The sequence below is a fragment of the Rhagoletis pomonella genome, unplaced genomic scaffold (genome assembly GCF_013731165.1).
Source record: "Rhagoletis pomonella isolate Grant_MI unplaced genomic scaffold, Rhpom_1.0 Rhpom_scaffold_00004, whole genome shotgun sequence".
In the NCBI taxonomy this organism is placed as follows: domain Eukaryota; kingdom Metazoa; phylum Arthropoda; class Insecta; order Diptera; family Tephritidae; genus Rhagoletis; species Rhagoletis pomonella.
In genome coordinates, this window is record NW_023458558.1 from 81,064,994 (window position 1) to 81,074,442 (window position 9,449).

The following is a 9,449-nucleotide window of genomic DNA, read 5'->3' on the forward strand; positions in this document are numbered from 1 at the left end:
TGTATACATATACTAGCAGACCCGGCGAACTTCGTCCCGCCCAAAATCAATTTTTTTATTGAAACATTTGGTCCATCGTTTTCGCCAGCAATTTACGTTCACGTTCAAAGCGTTATACGGGGAAGAAGTCCTTGCGGCGCGATAGTGAATCGTCCTTGAATCTGTATAGTAAAGTTGGTGGCAATTTCTAAACTGGTGAGTATCATTGGTCCACATTCTGTTTAGTCACCGTAAAGCAAGGACCGCAATGGTTCTGATGGTTGATTTAACGGGAGTAAAGTGACTTTGATCCCTGGTGCCTCCGAATCGATGATTTTTAGCTATAACTCGGCTCCAGCGCCACTAAAAATTATCGTTAAAATCGTTTAGGGGGAGTTAAGCCACCAGAATAAGTCTTTTACATACTGACACTCTTCGGCGTTTTTTCCCATACAAAAAACTATCACGCATTCGTTATACGGAGAAAATCAACGGTAACTTATACCCATTTAAAATTTGCACTTTATGATACTGAAAATGGGTGAACTACAAAACTGCATACTCAATTTGGTGCCATTTGATGCAAAATTAACTATAAAAAAAATAACGAAACAATGTATTATGAAAAAAAACACTGTATTCTGGGTGTATATATACAGATAGGTAAAAGTTTCAAAATGTTCGGAAAGCGCCACGTCCCTTTTCCAGTAGCCTCAAAATCTCTATACCAATTTCCAGGACACTACCGCAAATGCTTCCAGAGATATAGGGTATGAAAAATTCGATATGTATGCGTGACGCCACGCTCCCTTAGTATATGGAAAGTCTGCAGTAGGTGTCCAAAATTTAAAAAAATCAGTACAGGCAGTCGCGAGATCACCTCTTATAAAAAGACGGAGCTTCTCTTTATATAATTAGTGTAGGTAACACAGAGCAACACCGATTTTGATGCGCCAAATGTTGAAGCTGTCTATGTAGGCTTTTTTGTGCTGGTTATGAATCCGTAAGTATAAAGTTTTCATCAGCTCCAGATTTGAGAAAATTGTGGTGAAAGTGTCAAAAATCGCCCTTTTTGAAATATTTGTGAAGTTTTAGTAATGAAACAAAAGGTGATATAACCTTCAATTTAGGCTTAAATTAAAGCTAGAACTACAGACTACTATCCCTGAAAGTACTATTCCTACACCTTGCCCTGGTGCTCACCTATACTCATTTACTTTTTACCGTCCAACAATAAAAAAAAAACTGGAAAACTATGCAATTTAAAAAAAGGTGTAAAAATCAGTGTTAGCTGTTCAATAAATAACTATAGGTGACCTTAGGGTCAAGGTGTAAGAATGATATTTTCAGGAATTGAAGTCAGAAGTCCAAGGCTTAATTTAAGCCTAAGTGGAAGGTTCTATCACCTTTTGCTTAATTGCGGTAGGTACTCAAACTTCCCAAAATCAGTTATTCCTGTTCAACAAATGACTATAAGTGACCACCAAGCAAAGGTACAGGAATTTGCAGGATAGTATTCGAGAGTTCTAGCTTTAATTTAGGTCTAAGTGAAAGGTTCTATTGCTTTTTGTTTATTTGCTAGAGCTTCTCAAATATTGAAAAAAACGCGATTTTTTGACAATTTGACCTCGTTTTTCTTAAAATCTGGAGATGATGGAAACCTTATGCTTACGGATTCGTAATCAGCACAAAAAAAAAACGGCAAAAATAGCGTTAACATTTGTTGCATCACATTTTTTCCCATTTTTGTTGGCCTGTGTAATAAGTTTTGTTATATAGCCAATACGCGCATGTTTCCGCCGACTTTAAACACCTTTCGAACTGTAAACGAATGACTCGATTCTATTCTTCGCATATCGATAATACGCGTATCGAATTTCAAGCAAATCGGACCATAAATAAGATTTTTTTGAATAGATCGGTATCTGGTCCACCTATCACAAAAAATATTCTATATGTTAACCAAGCCAAAAAGCTACCTGCATGCCAAATTTCAAGCCCATTGGACCATAAATAAGACTTTTTCGAATAGATCGGTCCCTGGCCCACTTAACGGAAAAAATAGATCCTATATCCTAATCTAGACAAAAGGCTACCAATGTACCAAATACATTTTTTTAACGTAGCTCGACCCCTGCGCCACCTATCGAAAAAATTGAAGCTCTGTGCACTCCTTCTTCTAAACACCTTTCCAAAAAAAGCAGCACCCATTCGAATTCGAAATCCGAAATTTTCCTCGCTTTCGTCGAAAAAAATTTTAATTTTTCGCGTTCTTACGGATTTTTCCGAGCTTTCCACTAGGAATTTTCTATTTGTCCATTCGAATGCCATTCCGGAGGAATTCCACACAAAATTCCATACAAAAAAATCTATTTTTTTCCCAAAAGTTTATTTCGTAAAAACCTTCTCCTGCCAATTACGAATAACAAAAAAAAGTCTAGCCAAATTGGCCCAACCGTTCTCAATTGATGAATTCCTATACATCTTTCACACCATTTTTATATATATAGATATACGTATTTAATACATACATTCTTGCCACTGCTAATCACATGGATAAAAATCCTAAAAACGAAAATGTGACTGCAATATTTCTTGTTTAAAATATTTTAGATCCATCGCACACCACGGACTTTATCGGCCGCCGAATTAGTTGGGATTGCTACACCCAGAAAAAGGTTTAGTTATAATAACCAAGATTTGGTTATAGTGATCAAGTGGCATAGTTGGATATGGCGAAATAAATATATAGTTAACGAAAGTCTGCAATTTACTTAAGACTTCTAGTTGGGACAAATGTATATTTGTTAATAATTACAAAACGACTACCTTGATTGGACAATATTGTTAGTTGAATAAAATCATTGTTGAGCAAATATAAACAATGCTTTGGTTGATACAAGTTTTCAATTAATTTTGTGAACTTGCTGTAGACTTGAATCAGCTAACCGTTTATTATTAGGAAAAAAGTTTCAGTTTGACACAAATAAAAATTTACTCGATGTTTGTTTTGTTTACTTTCTTCTTTTATTTGCATATATAAAGCATAAAAATACGTACATATTTACATAAGTTAGTTACTAAAGTAAATAATACATATGTATATGTTGGTAAGAATTTCCTAAAAACAACGATGAAACAGGAACAGTCGTGCGAAAACCCAGGTCAATATCTGCTGGAAGTATACTGCTTTGCTTTTTCCTTAGCTAAATAGACACTTCCAAATTATAATTCACATGAATTATATATCCACTGAAAAACCCCGGTTGGCATCAAACTTTATATTTTTAATTAAACTTTAAACTATGCGCGCACCGAAACAACTCGCGACGATAGCAAAACTGATACTGAGACAAACAAGTATGGGCATGTCATAGCACACATGGCGCAGCGATCGACATGCCATAGCTTACTGAGCGCTCTGGGACCACATGCGTGTTTCACCAATATACGAACAGCGGTAGCGGAGCAATAATTTCCACGCACAATGCAATGGTCGGAATACTAGCGCATTCAATCGATTCAATAAGTGGAACTGTGTGCATTGCTCAGCTGGCGCTCTTCGTATGTGCTCAGAGAGCGCTCAGCATTCTTTAGGGGTGGCTCAAAAGCATGAATATGTTCCACTCTCAAACCAAAACGTGGTTGCCTCAACTAAGATTTGGTAACTATGACTAAACCACGTGTTGAAAGAAAGCTTATCTGTATTAGCAGAGCTTAATAACATCCTTTTATGAACCATACGTTAAGTTGAATGGAATTTGTAGAAATATGCTTCAAAGAAATATTTATTAGTATTAACCAAACCCTTCAACTAAATTAACGATTTGTTACAACCTAGATGAATATTAGAAGCTTTAATATATTTAGTTATAATTACCAATCGATGGTAATAGTTCCCAATCCTTGGTAACAGTTCCCAAATATTGTCAAAATTCGGGAACTAAATATCTTTAGTTGTCGAAACTAATCCTTTTTCTCAGTGTAGTCTTTCCATTGCACCACCACTAATTGGTCGAGGCGATTAAGTTGGTGTAGTGTGCGCACCTCCATACATCTTCATGTACATATTTCAAGCGAGCCCTACTATTTAAATAGGCGGCCGATAAATTCTGTGGTATGAGGTGGCTCCTATAGCTGCATTATTACATCTATTGTGTGTGTTGCAATATCCACGGAAGCAGCAGTTATGAAGAAAATGATTTAAAGATATTAGACAAATTCTCTACTTATATGTTTGGCTTTCCTTTGTGTTATTTTTCCAACGTTAAAAGCTGGACTGTTTTTGAAAAAGTTGGTACAAAAAAAAATACGAAACACGTTTTCTGTCAGATAGCTAGCATGGCGGATAAGAAGAAGAAGTGAAACTACCCGGAAAAAAAGAATCGTATACCCTAGTCTAGGCAAAAAGCTAACTACGTACAAAATTTTAAGCAAATCGGACCATAAATACGATTTTTTCGAATAGATCAGTCCCTGGTCCACTTCCCGGAAAAAAGCATCCTATGTGCTAATATAGGCAAAAAGCAACCTAGGTAACAAATTTTAAGCAAATCGGACCATAAATACGATTTTTTCGAACAGATCGGTCCTTGGTCCACCGGAGGGTTTTCCCAAAATTTTCTTTCGTAAAAAACTTTTCCTGGCAATTACGATCAACTGAAAAAAAATTTGCCAAATCGGCCCAACCGTTCTCAATTGATGAATTACTATACATTTTTCACACCATTTTTATATATGAGGCATTCTCTGCAAAAAAACCACTCGAAAAAAAAGTTCTATATTTTTTTTGGCAATGATATATCTTATAGTACATGCAAAAACTAAAATAAAAAATATGGTGTTAGGTCTGTGTAATCCGGGGTTGCCATACTGTCAGGGGTCAAAGTTTTTTGCAAACAAATTTTCGAACCGTCATAACTTTTAAACGAATGAACGGATTTTAAAACGCCATCAGACTTTTTTGTACAAACTTTATTTGACTTTAAAACTGTGTATCATAAAACAATTTTTAATTAATATTTCATAGAAAATATATGTTTTTAATTTTTAACCTTTTATGCCCCCTTATATTTTTTTCAAAAATACCCCAAAATGTTCCTTATTTCATCACCTTTTTACCCCCCAAAGAGAATTTGGGGACAGCAATATTTGTATGAGTTACAAATAAAAAACCAACTCAGCGCAAGGCTCTCAATCCAAGCAATTTCTTTGTTTGCCTACAAATTGCAATAACTTGTCAGCAGAAGAGAAAGGGAAGTAAAAAGTAAGACAAGCAAACAGGATTCCTTAGAATTCAAACTGTCGCTATGATGAAAAATCATTGATTTATGGGCTTTTATTACCTGCATTTAGCGTAACCCAGGATTAACGACGTGGACGTAGCAGACATTTAATCCCTTTTTTTTAATTTTTATAATTTTTAGGAGAATTGCTATTATTTAGCGATTATGCAGAGAACTATGCATTCGTTGCTCAAAATGCTGCTCAGTCATTCCACTGGAACAACAATCAAGTTTCAATTCATACATGTGCTGAAACTGCACATGGGAAAGGTCCTTGAGACCAAGGTGTTGTCAGTTACTTAACCTCACTTTTTCGGCAGGTCTATTCCGGTCACGCAATTTAAAGTAGTAGAAAAGGTATTAATTATTTACTACTTTTAATCCGTTCGTGCATACTATTTCAAATTAAATGTAGAAAAATGTATAATTACAGGCTTATAAGCCTGAATATATGTTTGTATCGGCAGCTCCACACAGCTTGGACATATATTGTAACTTTAAAAAAGTAAAAGCGGTAAAATAAGGCAATTTCCTATAAGACTGTAAATGATTTTTTAAACAGATTAAAGCACATAAATATTAATAATATAAGCGAATTCCTAATTTAACCATGCAGTCACTCTATTCCAGCGTATCAGTAGTCCATTTGGCTCAATATTATGACAATGCAGCAAAAGTTATTTAATATAAAAAATCGCCTTTCCATACGACTTTTGTGTACGTCTTTTTCCATTGATAACCACGACATCTTTTATTTTTTTACATTTTGAGGACAAAAATTGTACAATTCCATCAATTTTAAATATTAATATCGTTTTGAAAACACCAAGATCTTTAAAAATCGCGATAAAACGAATTACTAAAATGGAACATTTTAGATACTATTTCCCAACCAATAGTAGTATAAAAATTAAGATCGGCAGCACTGAAAATAAGCATGCCGATCTTGTCAAAATTACAACAAACACGTCGCTACTGACAACACCTTGTTATTATTCCACCATGCTTGAGACGGTATTGGTGGAAATTTAAAAAGATTGGCAGCTCGAGCGAGCTTACATCTTCCACCTTCCCAACAAATTTTGACAGCAGAAGCTCTTTCCAATTGGGCGAAGAAAAATCTTGAACGGACCTCCGTGTATTCTTCTTCCAAAGAAGAACAAAATGTGCTCGAAAATTCCTTGGAAGTCAGATTTTCTTCAGCAAAAAGAATCAGTGGTACCCAAAAGTATTACGCTTTTATACCTATCGGTAACGAAGAATCGTTATTAAAAACATTTAGTTTTTCAGAAAAATCTGTAGTTTTTCCATCAAAACGTGGACGTAAACGTAAAAGCACATGAACATCAAGTTATGATTCAAGAACGTAATAATTTTAATTAAAAAGCCAAAAATAATTAAAAAATATATAAAAAAATACAAAAAAAGTTTAAAAATTATAAATATAAAAAAAAATAAAAAAGGATTAAATGTCTGCTACGTCCACGTCGTTAATCCTGGGTTACGCTAAATGCAGATAATAAAAGCCCATAAATCAATGATTTTTCATCATAGCGACAGTTAAGCTGAAATTAGTCAAGAACGTAAACCTACCGGTACGTAAACCCGAGTCAGCTGACACGATCTGTCTTACCAAAGGGCCATGTAAATGAAAACTCAACACCGCAGAATTTTTCTGTAGTTGTAGCCCGTAGCGCAGAAATCTGCGGAATTTAGATTTTTCCGTGTCAGCTGAGTTCTACTTCTTTAGATGGTTGCCACTTCGTCAGTTTTACAGATGGTAAAAAAGTTATAAGTTCCTATTCAAAATATGTTTAAAATATTTGAAATTTACTATTGAATAAGGTTTTTGTTGAAAACTACGTAGTTTATATTTAGCTAAAATCTATTATAGCACGAAAAATTGTAGTTGAAAGGGCAAGTTTATGAAAAGGCATTGATGAGTGGCAACAGTGTAGTAAGTAGGGATGTGCCGGGTATCCGGTAGATATCCGGAACCCGGCCTATCCGGCCGTTTTTTGGTTATCCGGTTATCCGGCCGGATACTGGCTAATATCCGGCCGGAATCCGGATATCGATTATAGAAGATTCAATCTAGAAATTTAACCCAGATTTTGTATTTTTGTAATCCAATTTAATAGTATCTAATTAGTAATCAAAGCTAACAATTTTTATATTAGTAGTTTTGACTTTCATCAAATTTGATAGTCGTTTGACATGTGCTGTGGACCGTGTAAAGTGCTGTTTGATCAAATTGATAAACAAATTCAAAGAACAAGTGCCCGAAAATTTAAATAAAAACAAGAAATGAGCAAGAAAAGAAAATAATTCGACTTCATTTTAGAACTAATAAATTATTTCAAAAATCTCCAAAACCTTTTTTGTGGTGATACAACTTCAACAAAAACTGAAATTTTATGGGCTTTTAGACGTGTTTAAGTCAAACCATCTAATTACACTGACATATCTGTGCACAATAATTTAAATAAAAACAAAAATGAATACAAAGCTTTCTTAAGCTTCTCTTCAACTTCATCCAAAACGAAAAACAGAAATTTGATGGGTTTTTTGAAGCGTGTAAGTTAAACCATCTAATTACACAGAAGACAGTTTGATCAAACAATGTGACCATGTAAGGTCCATATAAGGCATCAACACACATGTGCGATTCTGACGGTGCGAATCTGTTCCGAAAAAATTACAACAATGCCGCAACTATTTATTGGAACATTCACAGCTCTTCATTTCGTCGTGCCGAAATTGCAGACCTACGCGTTCGGAAACGAAAAAGGTTAATAGGCGGGTTCTGTATAATTTAAACAAAAATTAAAGTAAGAAAACAAAACATCTTGATTGTTCAAAAGCAAAGAATTTGATGAAGATTGTTTTATGTTTGTTTATAAGATGCCATTTTTCACTGCGATAGCATCGCACAGATGTGTGCGTAATTGTGTTTTCGAAATGGTAAATTCTGTAGCATCAGTAACGGTGCGGAGGTCGAGGTAAATTCTGTAGCATCAGAAACGGTGCGGAGGTCGAGGTGAACTCGAGCCGGCAAAAAAACAATATTGTGAAATTTATTAAGGGCAGCAGTCTACCGGATATCGGATCGGATATCCGAATCCGGCTGTTATTTTTTACAGGATATCCGGAATCCGGTTATCCGGCAAAATCTATATCCGGCACATCCCTAGTAGTAAGCAACACTGAGGGCTCCAGTAATCGACAAAATTCTGCGTATACAGACTAAACGCAGTACGTTCTGCGTTCTCGACTAATTTCAGCTTTAGAATTCTAAGGAATCCTGTTTGCTTGTCTTACTTTTTACTTCCCTTTCTCTTCTGCTGATAAGTTATTGCAATTTGTAGGCAAACAAAGAAATTGCTTGGATTGAGAGCGTTGCGCTGAGTTGGTTTTTTATTTGTAACTCATACAAATATTGCTGTCCCAAAATTTCCTTTGGGGGGTAAAAAGGTGATGAAATAAGGTGATGAATAAGGTGACATAAAAGGTTAGAAATTTAAAAAAAAAAATTTTTCTATGAAATATTAATTTAAAATTTTTTTATGATACACAGTTTTAAAGTCAAATAAAGTTTGTACAAAAAAGTCCCATGGCGTTTTAAAATCCGTTCATTCGTTTTAAAGTAATGGCGGTTCGAAATTTTTTTTGCAAAAAACTTTGACCCCTGACAGTATGGCAACCCCGCATTACACAGACCTAACACCATATTTTTTATTTTAGGTTTTACATGTACTATAAGATATATCACTGCCAAAAAAAATAAAGAACTTTTTTTTTCGAGTGGCTTTTTTTTTGCAGAGAATGCCTCATATATAGATGTATATATACATTTTGTATGTCGGCCACTGTGATGTAGTGGTAAGCAGTGCGCGCTTGCACTCATCAGCACCTGGGTTCAAGCCCTAGTCAAAGCAACATCGCAAAAAATATAGAAAAAGGTTTTTTTTCTAAACAGCGGTCGTCCCTCGGCAGGCAATGGCAAACCTCCGAGTGTATTTCTGCCATGAAAAACAGCTTCTTATAAAAATACAATCGCCGTTCGGAGTCGGCGTAAAACTGTAGGTCCCTTCGCTTTGTGTGACAACATCAAGGCGCACGCCACAAGTCGGAGAAGAAGCTCGGCCAAACACTAACCTATGTGTAAGCGCCAATCTATTATTA